Genomic DNA, 10,187 nt, shown 5'->3' on the forward strand with positions numbered 1-10,187 from the left:
CCGTTGTGCCTTGCCAGCCACGGCGCCTGCGGTGTACACGTGCTTCGCCCCGCGAAGGACTTGCGCATGGGATTGCACCGATTTTTTCTTTTATTTCAGCTTAGCCGTGGTTTTTTAATGCGCAGTTCAGTCATCGGCGTAGCGACGCAAACGATTTAGTTCTTTTTTTTTTGCAAACAAATTTTGTGCGCATACTCTAGAGTCAAAGGCGAAAGAAACCCGCTTATTTTTACACCCTAATCTCCTTTCTGAATACTGCTGTCATGCCGTATTATATACCGTCTTCTGAGGAATTTAAATAAAAATATCCTTGCATCAAGAACATTACCAACGATTCTAAACCCCATGACTGTGTGTGCGCACAACAGAGTGCTATTGACAGCGGCATTTTCATTCATACTGTTGATTTGATCTCAACTCCTACGGACTCTGAAGCTAGAAAAACAACACTGGAAACTTCTAGATGCACGCACAATTAAAACATATAGGATGAGAACCTGAGCCCTGTAAATCAAGTGCTTTAGGCAAACTGCAGGAACACATTCCTTAATTAGTGCTTAGGCAACCGAATTACAGAAGTAATGAACACAAGCATGCATTTTAAGTAGTCCTTAGAATCCCGTGCATGGTAAAGTAGCATTATTAGCCCATAATATGTAGGTGACACATACTGTCAGGGAAAAGATACCCAAGGATCAGTAATGTATAGCACAAAATAAAAATGATTGTTAAACACATTTATTTCCATCACTTTGCACTCAGGCTGCCCACATTTTTGTTTGCACCACCTACTGGCATTTTCTCATCTAAGGAACTAAGGAAGTGACCACTTCTGGAGCACAATTTCCCGATGGTACGTGGTAGTTCTGCAAGATTGTAGAATGTGAGTGCATTAACAGTAACAGCTGTGGCTGCTCTTTCTTGGCAGCCCTCTCAACATTGATAGACTTCATGTAGAAGGGCAGGCGAAGCAGAATATAGAATTTGATTTCCATGTTTCACACAGGCCAGAGGCGGAAAATGTACATGTGTTGAGTCAACTATGCGAAGTCAACTATGCTCTTCTCGTGCAACTTGTTCAGACTAAAATAAGTGATGAAGCTGTCTTCGAGGACGGTGATAATTATGTTCTTCAAGGGGCCAGTCGGATACAGTAAGCCACGATTTATCAAATTTTGCAGTGAAAGCTGCAACCCGATCACTTTCTGTATAGCCACTGCTTTTTCAGTCAAGGCTGATGCACAGTCTATGCACTGGCTTTTTTTCAGCGCTTTTGTGGCCCGAGATATAATTAACACCTCATGGCTTTTTCCTGTTACACAGGCACTGTCGTCAGAGGTAATACTTGTACGTGGAGCGCAAGAGACCAGTGCAGTTTTTGCATCACGAGCGCTCCTTTATCAATTAGTCTGTCGAGTATAGGCAGCATATTCTCGCTGCACGACTGTTTCTTAGGCACCAAAACTAAGGAAGTGAACACTTCTGGAGCACAGTTTCCCGATGGTAGTAGTTTCGCAAGATTGTAGAATGTGAGTGCATTAACAGTAACCTAAAGCTGAGCGGCATTCGGATGGTCATAGATCCTGATTGCCAAACAATGCTAAATACGCTTTCAAGTCTGTCTTGGCTCAATTTTGCAGTCATCACATACTTAAAACGAAACGTGCTGAGATATGCAACTAAACTATAAGTGTGCTCTGAATGGAAACACGGAGTCCCTCTGCTGTGCTGTTGCTCATAAACCTGCCGAATGTGGCCTTTGCATGAATTTCCCACTTTGTGAGGTGTTCAAGGAACTCTTTAAAAATGCAAAGCTTGGTGACTGCAGGTATAACGCTGCTTTTGGCATACACGCAGTCATTATCCTGATAAGCTTATTCATTCTTTTTACAAAAATTCAGTGCCTTCCATGAAGTCATAAGAGCGTCCTAACTGGTTGCAATAAATAAAAAGACCTATAATTAAATCATCACCAAATAGCTGGAATGCTGCAGCAACTCTCATTTTCTCAAAAGGATTGGGATTCAGGTGCATGCTGGTGATCTTTGGCATGGCTTTAAGTGGAGCCATTGCTCTTTAATCTAACTCCGACAGTTTTTATTGTACATTGATGAAATTAACATATCTAATGTATTTTTGTGTTGTGATCACAAATATGCAATTTTTTTAGCTATCTTTTGTAGATTTTGAAATATTCATTAATTTATGACTAATTATGTTGCCAAGTTTTTGTTAAGTTCCTCATAAAATATTTATTAAAATTTGATGTCTGTGTGTTCTACAAAAGCCAGAGTGTGCAACCATACCATAATTATAATTTTTGGTTTGCTTAAGTAGAAGTTACGGACCTGTGAAGTACACCCATTAAATATTGCTAATGTTTGAAAAATAGTCTTCCCATTTTAATTAAATTTGGAAAGAGAAATGTTACATTGTTTTCATTTGTTGCACTGAGTAATTCACAAGCTTTGAAATGCAACAGGAATTGTCCAAATCTGACCGCCACATCTGGAGATATTTTAGGCAACAGTGTGTGCAGTGGTTAAAAAATCAGTTTTGAGAAAAGAAGGAAAGAAGTTTGAAAACAAGTCCAGAGTTTACTTTCTGTAAATTCAGACTTGTAGTCCAATGGATCTTATGCTAGAATCCTCCAGGCACATAATCGCCATCAATCTCTTTCCCTCATTTTTTTTTTCATTGCCTGCCGGAAGTTTTCAGCATCTGCATGCATCCTGCCAGATGCTACCAGCCGACACTGGTCCTTCTCGGTGCATCTTTGGAGCATCACACTGCTTTCGTTGACATGCAGTTCCCTGAGGATGGCCTCACTGGCACGCTCTTTGCCAGCGTTAAACCTTGCGACAGCCTCTGCCATCGCACTCTCAACAGTATAAAGAGAGGCGTGCCTGTGTTTTGGCACGAGTGACCATATCACTGAGTGTAGGCACTCGTTTGAATTCTGCGTTTTGCCTCTCTGGCATCGTTCAAGCAATTTCTCGTCAGAGAGGCGCATGTATATAGGCAGCAGTGCCTCTGCAACATAGTCTGGCAGACTGTATCGGTGCTTAGGTGGAGGTTCCTTCTTTGGCCACGGCCATGTTTTAGGTGCACCAGCTTTCTTCACCTTTTGGGCACAGCGAATGATTTGGCCTTGCGTCCGTGGAGGTTATGTGATGATAGGTTGCGAGGGCAGCATTTTTCTTTGCATCAATGTTGCCCTGGTTTGCTTTTAATGCCCCTCCATAATAGGTGGACAGTTTTGTGATAAGCTCACCTGTGAGATTGCCCTTTCCACCAAGGCTCCTCTTGCCCTCTCCTTTGCTTTTTTCCAACAGACTTCTCAGAGCAGCACCCATGCGTTTATGGATATGGCTAATGCAATCTTCTTTCTCGATTTCCACAAAGCCATAAATTTTTTCTTCATGCAGGGCGTTGAATGCACGACCATCACCGTCGCACAACATGGTTGTGTACCGTAGTCAATGCTTGGTCAGTGATTGGCCAAACAGTAATTTCGCAGCCTCCACTTCCATTTGGCCGGGCTTGCTCGAGCTGTTTTTTTGACACAGGTGGCCAGCTAGCCATTCTTCATAGTGAGGGTCACCTTCTTTCGGGCCCAGATGGCATCCTGAACAAAAGTTGGAGAGTACTACAAAATCGAGCACATACCCGGTAAACAGTTCAATGACTGTTCCCACACAGATGTGTGAGGAATGGCCTCTCGTTAGCCATGTTTCATCATAGGAGACTGCAATATTGCCGGGGTTTCCGAAGTTTAGCTGACCGTACAAGGATTTCACGGCATCCGCACATTCGCCCATCACATGCGCGGCAGCATTCAGGGAGGCAGGGTCCAGCTTCCTCTTCACGTATTTTTGGTACGTCTTGGTGTAAACCACGCCACGAAATGTTGAAAGCCGAAAAAATGTCGTTGAGGACGGTTTGACCGTTTCCTGTGCTCATAACAGCACGAGTTGCAAGTACGTTCGCTTCAAACGAGTTGCACGTCGCGTTCCCACCTGCTCTCGGTGAGCTCCACTCGGCCTTGAGTTCTCCGCAAGAATCGCAGTTCACAACGAGCTTGACTGCAATTCCGTACTCGCGGCCCATCTGTGACAGCGTCACAGGACTACCGCACGCTCTGCACTGCACGCATTTGAGCAGCTCGTTCACAGCTGCGGGGCTTACAACGGTGAACGCCGTCCCACTTCCCGGCGCCTCGTCGAAGTCTCTCAAAAGAGATTGCTTGCGGCAGGTAGCGGACATCAAAGAAAGCCGTTGCTCTTCTTGTGCGTGAAGATCAATTTTCATTTTTTCGCTTTCAGAAAGAAATGGTGTCGACGCCCACTGTTTTCGACACCGCAACGGGTGCCTGTGCCGCGTACGCTACCGCTTCCTTCGGAGGTGCATTGCACTGGCTCGAGGGGATCGTCGCTGCTGTGCCGGGTCTGATGGCTCCTCGCCGAATCAGTTCAACCAATTGAGCGTAGGAAGTGAGAATTAACGGATTCCCACTGTATTGTAGGCGCAGTGGTACGCGTGTTAGTAGTGGCACGGGGCTGCAGCCGGAGGGACACTCATCAGCGTACTATTGTACACGTCATCCGCTGGTGTACGCGGAAACACCTAATACTCCCCTCCAGACAGTGGACTGTTAGTATTTTAATATCTTGGTTAGAACACCCCAGCATCTTTAATGGTTTTATTGACTCTTTGGCCCAAACCCCCCTATAACTTATGGTCAAAGAAGTCACTATTGGTCTACAATTGTATTTTTTAGCTATTTGATTGACTACTTCGTGCATCATGTACTTAGCAACTTTACTTTGATGTGCCTGGTATAACGAAATCCCGCCACCAACCACCTGGACATCTAACACCATGTCCTGTTCACCCCTTATGATGACAAGGTCCGGTTTCCGGTCCCCTAAGGATGTGGCATAAATAGGCTCTTCAAGTACTTGATAGCCTTGTTTGCGCTTTTTGCCGAAGGCATGAGCCGTCCGAAATTTGCGTTTTCCTCCAGCCATCGCGACGGAGAGACGGCCGCAGGGCGGTGCTCCGCTCAAAATGGCGGACGACAGATGGCGCTGCAGCACGCTTACACGTCAGCTTCTGCGTCTTCAGCGAAGGTAATGCGCACTTTGCACGCTGTGGCCATGGTATTTGCTTGATCATGCTTATATGGAGCTATCCAACAGAATGAGATTGTGAAATATAATCTGCTTTTTTGAACACAGTTGAAATTAATATTAATTTGGCTCCCAATTCAGACATGTCAAGAGATAGCAGTCTTACCGATTCCATGCTTCATCTCGCATCAGTGTTGTTTCGAAACTAGTTGATTTTTGCTAAACACAACACATTTGAATGCACAACAGTTCTGAAGCACAAGCTTTATTTTGCTAAATAAACAGGCCTTGGCGATTGGGAAAGTGAAACCAAATTATGTGCTGGCACTTGGAAATGAATCTTATTTCAAGTACCTCTAAGTGACCCGCCTCAGTTTCAAATGCTTCTTTCGTTCGCGAGATGACTCCCTCTTTTTGGTGAGAGATTTTACAAAAAAATAGAGGCGGGTTATTAAAAAAAAACTTGGTGATTTGGTTGGTAATATGCAACCCATGAAGTGCACAGCCTACCAAGACATTATTTTTTTTTAGACACGACGTAAGTCCATCAAGGCTATCATGATGCAATTTGTTGTTGCTAAACCACATAGAAAATGTAAGTTCGAGTGCGTCAAGAAATGAATAAAGTTCCTGGGACGGGTACAGCAGGCCACCGTTGTCACAGAACTTTGTGAATGTAGACAGTTCTTTGTCAGCATTCTCCCAATCCACAAGGAGCAGATCAAAGCACTCCTTGCAACTAGTTTCTAGAATAGTCTTTCTGGCAACGTACCCTGCCATAAAATACCAGTCTGCTGTCACTTGTTTTTTCGTGGTACAGCACTTCGGAAGCATCTTCTATTTGTCCTCTATCAAGTTCCCATCCAACAAAAACTTCAGGGTGCCTCCTTCACAGTTGCCACTCTTTGGCGCTTTCACTAAGTTGTAAAAACTTAGGCAATTAACAGTGATGAGGAAGTGGGTTGCGTTAGGGTGACCATTACACCCGGAAAATTGACGTATTATGCCAGTTTTTCTATGCTGTCTTGGCAAAGGCGGCTTGTCAGCAAATACTTGTATCCAAGTTTGTCATGGACATACTTCAGGATATCCAGTGTCGCATGAATAGTAACTCTCAGGCCCTCAGCAGTGCTTGCTGACAAAAAACCCACTTTGGAAGGTTGCAAAGGTGTTTCCCATTTGCTCAGGTATTCAATGAAATCCTGAATGGTTTTTTCTTGAACGGAACCAAGTCTGAGAGCTTCTGACGGAACACGTGCTGTCCTTGCACTTATCAGCTTCGCCATAGCACGGACAAATGTCTCAGTTGGTGCTGGATCACCCCAGCTCCTTCTAATTTGATCCCTGTAAAAGTAAAGGCCACGAACCACTTCTGGGCTGAAAAGCTGAAATGCCAAGTTTACCCTCATTTTCTCAAAATTATTGGGCTTTACGTGGCATGTAGTAATTTTCGGGATAACCTCCAGAGTGACTGCGCATTTATCTTCTTCGTGTGCCACTCTGATGTGCTCAAGTAGACAGCACCATCTGGAGTTTTGTATAAAGCCTTCAGGAAACCATTCCTTACGCATTTCACCAAATGTGGGAAATCAGAAATTAAAAAAAGGCATCTTTCTTTGTGAACGAGATGAGGAACAGATGGCTTCACGGAGATCGAGGAACCAGATATGCCAAACATGCGCCACATAGAGCGGTTCCATAAAGCCCCATCAGCTGTAATGAAATCTACCTTTAGGCCGGCTTTTTCAGCAAGTATCACAGCTTCTAAGATAATCTTAGACAAGAGCGCTGCCTTCACGTTGCCTCTTGAGGCAAAGACGCCGAGTATTTGATGCCAAGACCCTGTTAGAGGCTGAAACATGACCACTAGACCGTGATCACATGACACGTTTTTCACTTTCGGGCGTGAATTTTTCCAAATCCACAAGCTCCTTAATTTTTCCTCCTCCAACTACATTGAAACACTCTGACAACTTCATTTCATCAATGATCAGGTCACCGTGGCACCTGAATTCGTCCATGGCTTTTGTTTTCTTTTCAATCCCTGCAAGCACTGGAGAGTTGAAGCCAAACCCGCTCTTATACTTGCGCATATACATCTTCAAGCAGTTTCTGCTTGGAAGCGTCAGTATTCCTTCCCTTCTTACATGCTGGTAGAGCTTTGGACTTTTCATGCGCATTATTATGCACTCTAGTAGCCAGTCTGCGTTATATTTCATTCCTCGTGGTGATTTGCGACGAGTGGCTTGGAAACACTGCATGACAGCAAGCTTTTGGTTCGGTGGAAGAGCTTTCAACCTCTCTTCAAGGACACTTTCTTCCAATTCTACACTTTGCCTTTCAAGTTCCTGTATAGTTTGGGTGTACGATGACAACTTGGCTTTGAGTCACCGAACAGCCTGTGTTTGAATCCTTTTCTTTCTTGAAAATCTTGGTGATGCATTTTGGCTACGACGCTTTGTCCATCGTTGATTCAAAAGGGCTTTTCTTAGGTGCTTGCACATGACACATGGCTTGCTCTCATGTGCCACACGCTGACACTTTAAGCTAGAAATGACTGTCAAAAAACCGAAATTTCTTGCTTCCCAACGCAAATGGAAATTCATTGACCGTGCCGGCTCTGCCACAGATGCACATGCTATCGACAATCGTTTAGGAGAGAGTTCCGATTGTCGTACTCCCTTCAAAAGCACGTCTTGTTTGACACAGTCCGCTTCTTGGGTGAACACAACCAACTTAGCGTATAGTACACTTTTACCCTGCCCCGAGTGGCACACACTGTAAGCGACAGTCAAAGGCGAAGTGTTCAACGTGTGCGTGCCCCACAAAGACGACGGTAAAGCGAGGTCTTGAAACGATGCACTGCACGGCACTTCCTCGAAGTCGACACTCACAACAGAGGCACTGTCTTCTGCAAATTTCTTGCAGGGTGGAGTTTCGTGTGCAGGCTTTCCTGGCCGCTTTCTGTCGGGCGGCAGTTGCTTGGATAAGTACTTTGGTAAGTTTGGAAACAGCGTAGGCACGGCTCCAGGCAGCAACAAAGCCCTACTTCTTTCAATGCGGACGAGCTCTCCATTCACTTTGTGCTCAAAATGCCTTGAGACGTACCTTTCGTCGAAGTTCGCACACTGCGCAGTTCTCCTCGAGTTGCTTGTCAGCACGTGGAATTGCCCGCTGCCATTGCGCCAACGCCGCCTTATCATTTGGGACACCAAACAATGACAGTTTGCTCTTGCAAGACTTGTAGCCTGTTGTGCACCCAGGCACAAAACAGTGGCTTTGCTTTCTAGGCATTGGTGAGCATGTGACGCACAGAAAACAAAAAGCGCTTCTCTAGGCAAAACTGACAAAAAACATGCGTTGCACGGCGCATGCCGATGCGAAGACAAGGTGGCTTCCCTTTCGACTGACGTGTAAACATCGACGAGCGCCGCCTGGCGGTTCCCTCTCAAAGGCCTCAGCGCGCCCCATACGGATCGCGCTTGCTCCTCACACTTCCCCCTTCTAGCCACTGTAACCAATGTCGCTTGCTTATTTTGTATTTTTTTTTGCGCCGGGTAGCGTCATTGTTGCCAGACGGAGAAGTGTTTCCCGCCAAAAAATGAAAAGCAGAAGAGCGCAGCTTTCAAACGATACCAAAATGGCCGCGCTCCGTTGTGACGGGGCGAGAGTTTGAATTTGTCCAATCTTGAGGGCTTTTTATGAGCGAAAACTGTCGTTGTACTGACTTTAAAATCCAATAAGGCGGTAAATACTTGTCAGAGGACCATAATATTTCAGAAACAGGTTCTTCAGAACCTGAAGATTCCTAAAGAAAATATTTCAAAAAACTGATTTTTTCGCGATTTTTCGGTCTTAAAGAGCCGCGTCTCCCCTTAAGCGAAACGCTTTGGCTGTCCATTTTCCAAGCTTCTCTGATCGGTTCGAGTGTGCACCCGCCCTTCAGGTGTGTTAAACCATTTGCCTACAAATGCATTTCGCACATTTTTAACTAGATGGTGGAAATCCGAGAGAAAGTGCAGATGGCGCATTGAGCTGGCAAGATGTGGCGCTTGTCTCGTCTAGACATGACGCGATCACACATCCATAAGAACACACACATCAACACACATGCGAGTCAGTGTTCATGGATTTAGCGAAAAAAAAACACCTGTTATGGGCTTGCGACCAAGAAGCAGCGCGCACCACATCCGCAGCCACGGCATGACTGCCTCTGCAGGCATGACGTTCCGAATGGGTGCAGCGCCTCCTGCGCATTCATCCGAGGTGCGGCCAGCCGGTTCCGTAAAAAGCTCCGTGCGAACAGCAGACTAGCAAGTTTTTCTAGGGACCCTACTAGCGCGAACAATGACCGAACAGCCAACGACACCCAACACAGAGAAAAAGGAGAAAAAGGCAGCTAGGCCTGCTAGGCTACTGCACTTCAAACCACAGCTTTGTGGTGGCGCTAGCAGTAGGCTTTATAATGTTGATGATGATGATAGCTGCTGCCCTCGGTGCATGTACACAGAAATGGTGGTTTCTGTCTCGTGCGAGAGTTGAGGCGCAATTACTTTTAGCCGAATTTGTAATACTGATGTTCCTTGATTATACAGGAGAAAATAAATTACGTATGTTATTCTGAAGTATGCGTTATACTGAAATTCATAGATATTTTTAGATATTTTTACATTGAAAATGGTGGCAACCTGGTGGGGATTATCAAAATATTTGTAGATTTGAAAAATTTGTTAATGTGGGGTTAGCAGTAATGAGATTTGACTGTAATGTACAAAAAGTTGAAGAATAGGAATAGCATCAAACTACAACATTTCAGGTTTCCCTGTATCTTTGTCTTCAGTGTTCTTGGGCATGCAATTACACATCGGAAGCCATGCATGGAAGGTGGCTGGATAAAAAATAAATGAATTGCATTGCTTACCAGTGGCTCTGTGCTGAAATGCACAAATAAATAATAGTAGCTCCATTCACAGTTTCCTTCACACCTGGGCTCCATCCAAGCACGAGGTCTGTGCTGGTAACCCAACAACGGGGGCACTCTCAGGGTGCCTCGGA

General features: G+C 45.1%; 1 pseudogene; it reads right to left on the bottom strand.

Moving 5' to 3' along the window:
• Positions 1-2,640: 2,640 nt before the first annotated feature.
• LOC144102677 (uncharacterized) lies at positions 2,641-5,030 on the bottom strand (annotated as a pseudogene).
• Positions 5,031-10,187: the final 5,157 nt, after the last annotated feature.

The sequence above is a fragment of the Amblyomma americanum genome, chromosome 8 (genome assembly GCF_052857255.1).
Source record: "Amblyomma americanum isolate KBUSLIRL-KWMA chromosome 8, ASM5285725v1, whole genome shotgun sequence".
Classification (NCBI taxonomy): Eukaryota; Metazoa; Arthropoda; class Arachnida; order Ixodida; family Ixodidae; genus Amblyomma; species Amblyomma americanum.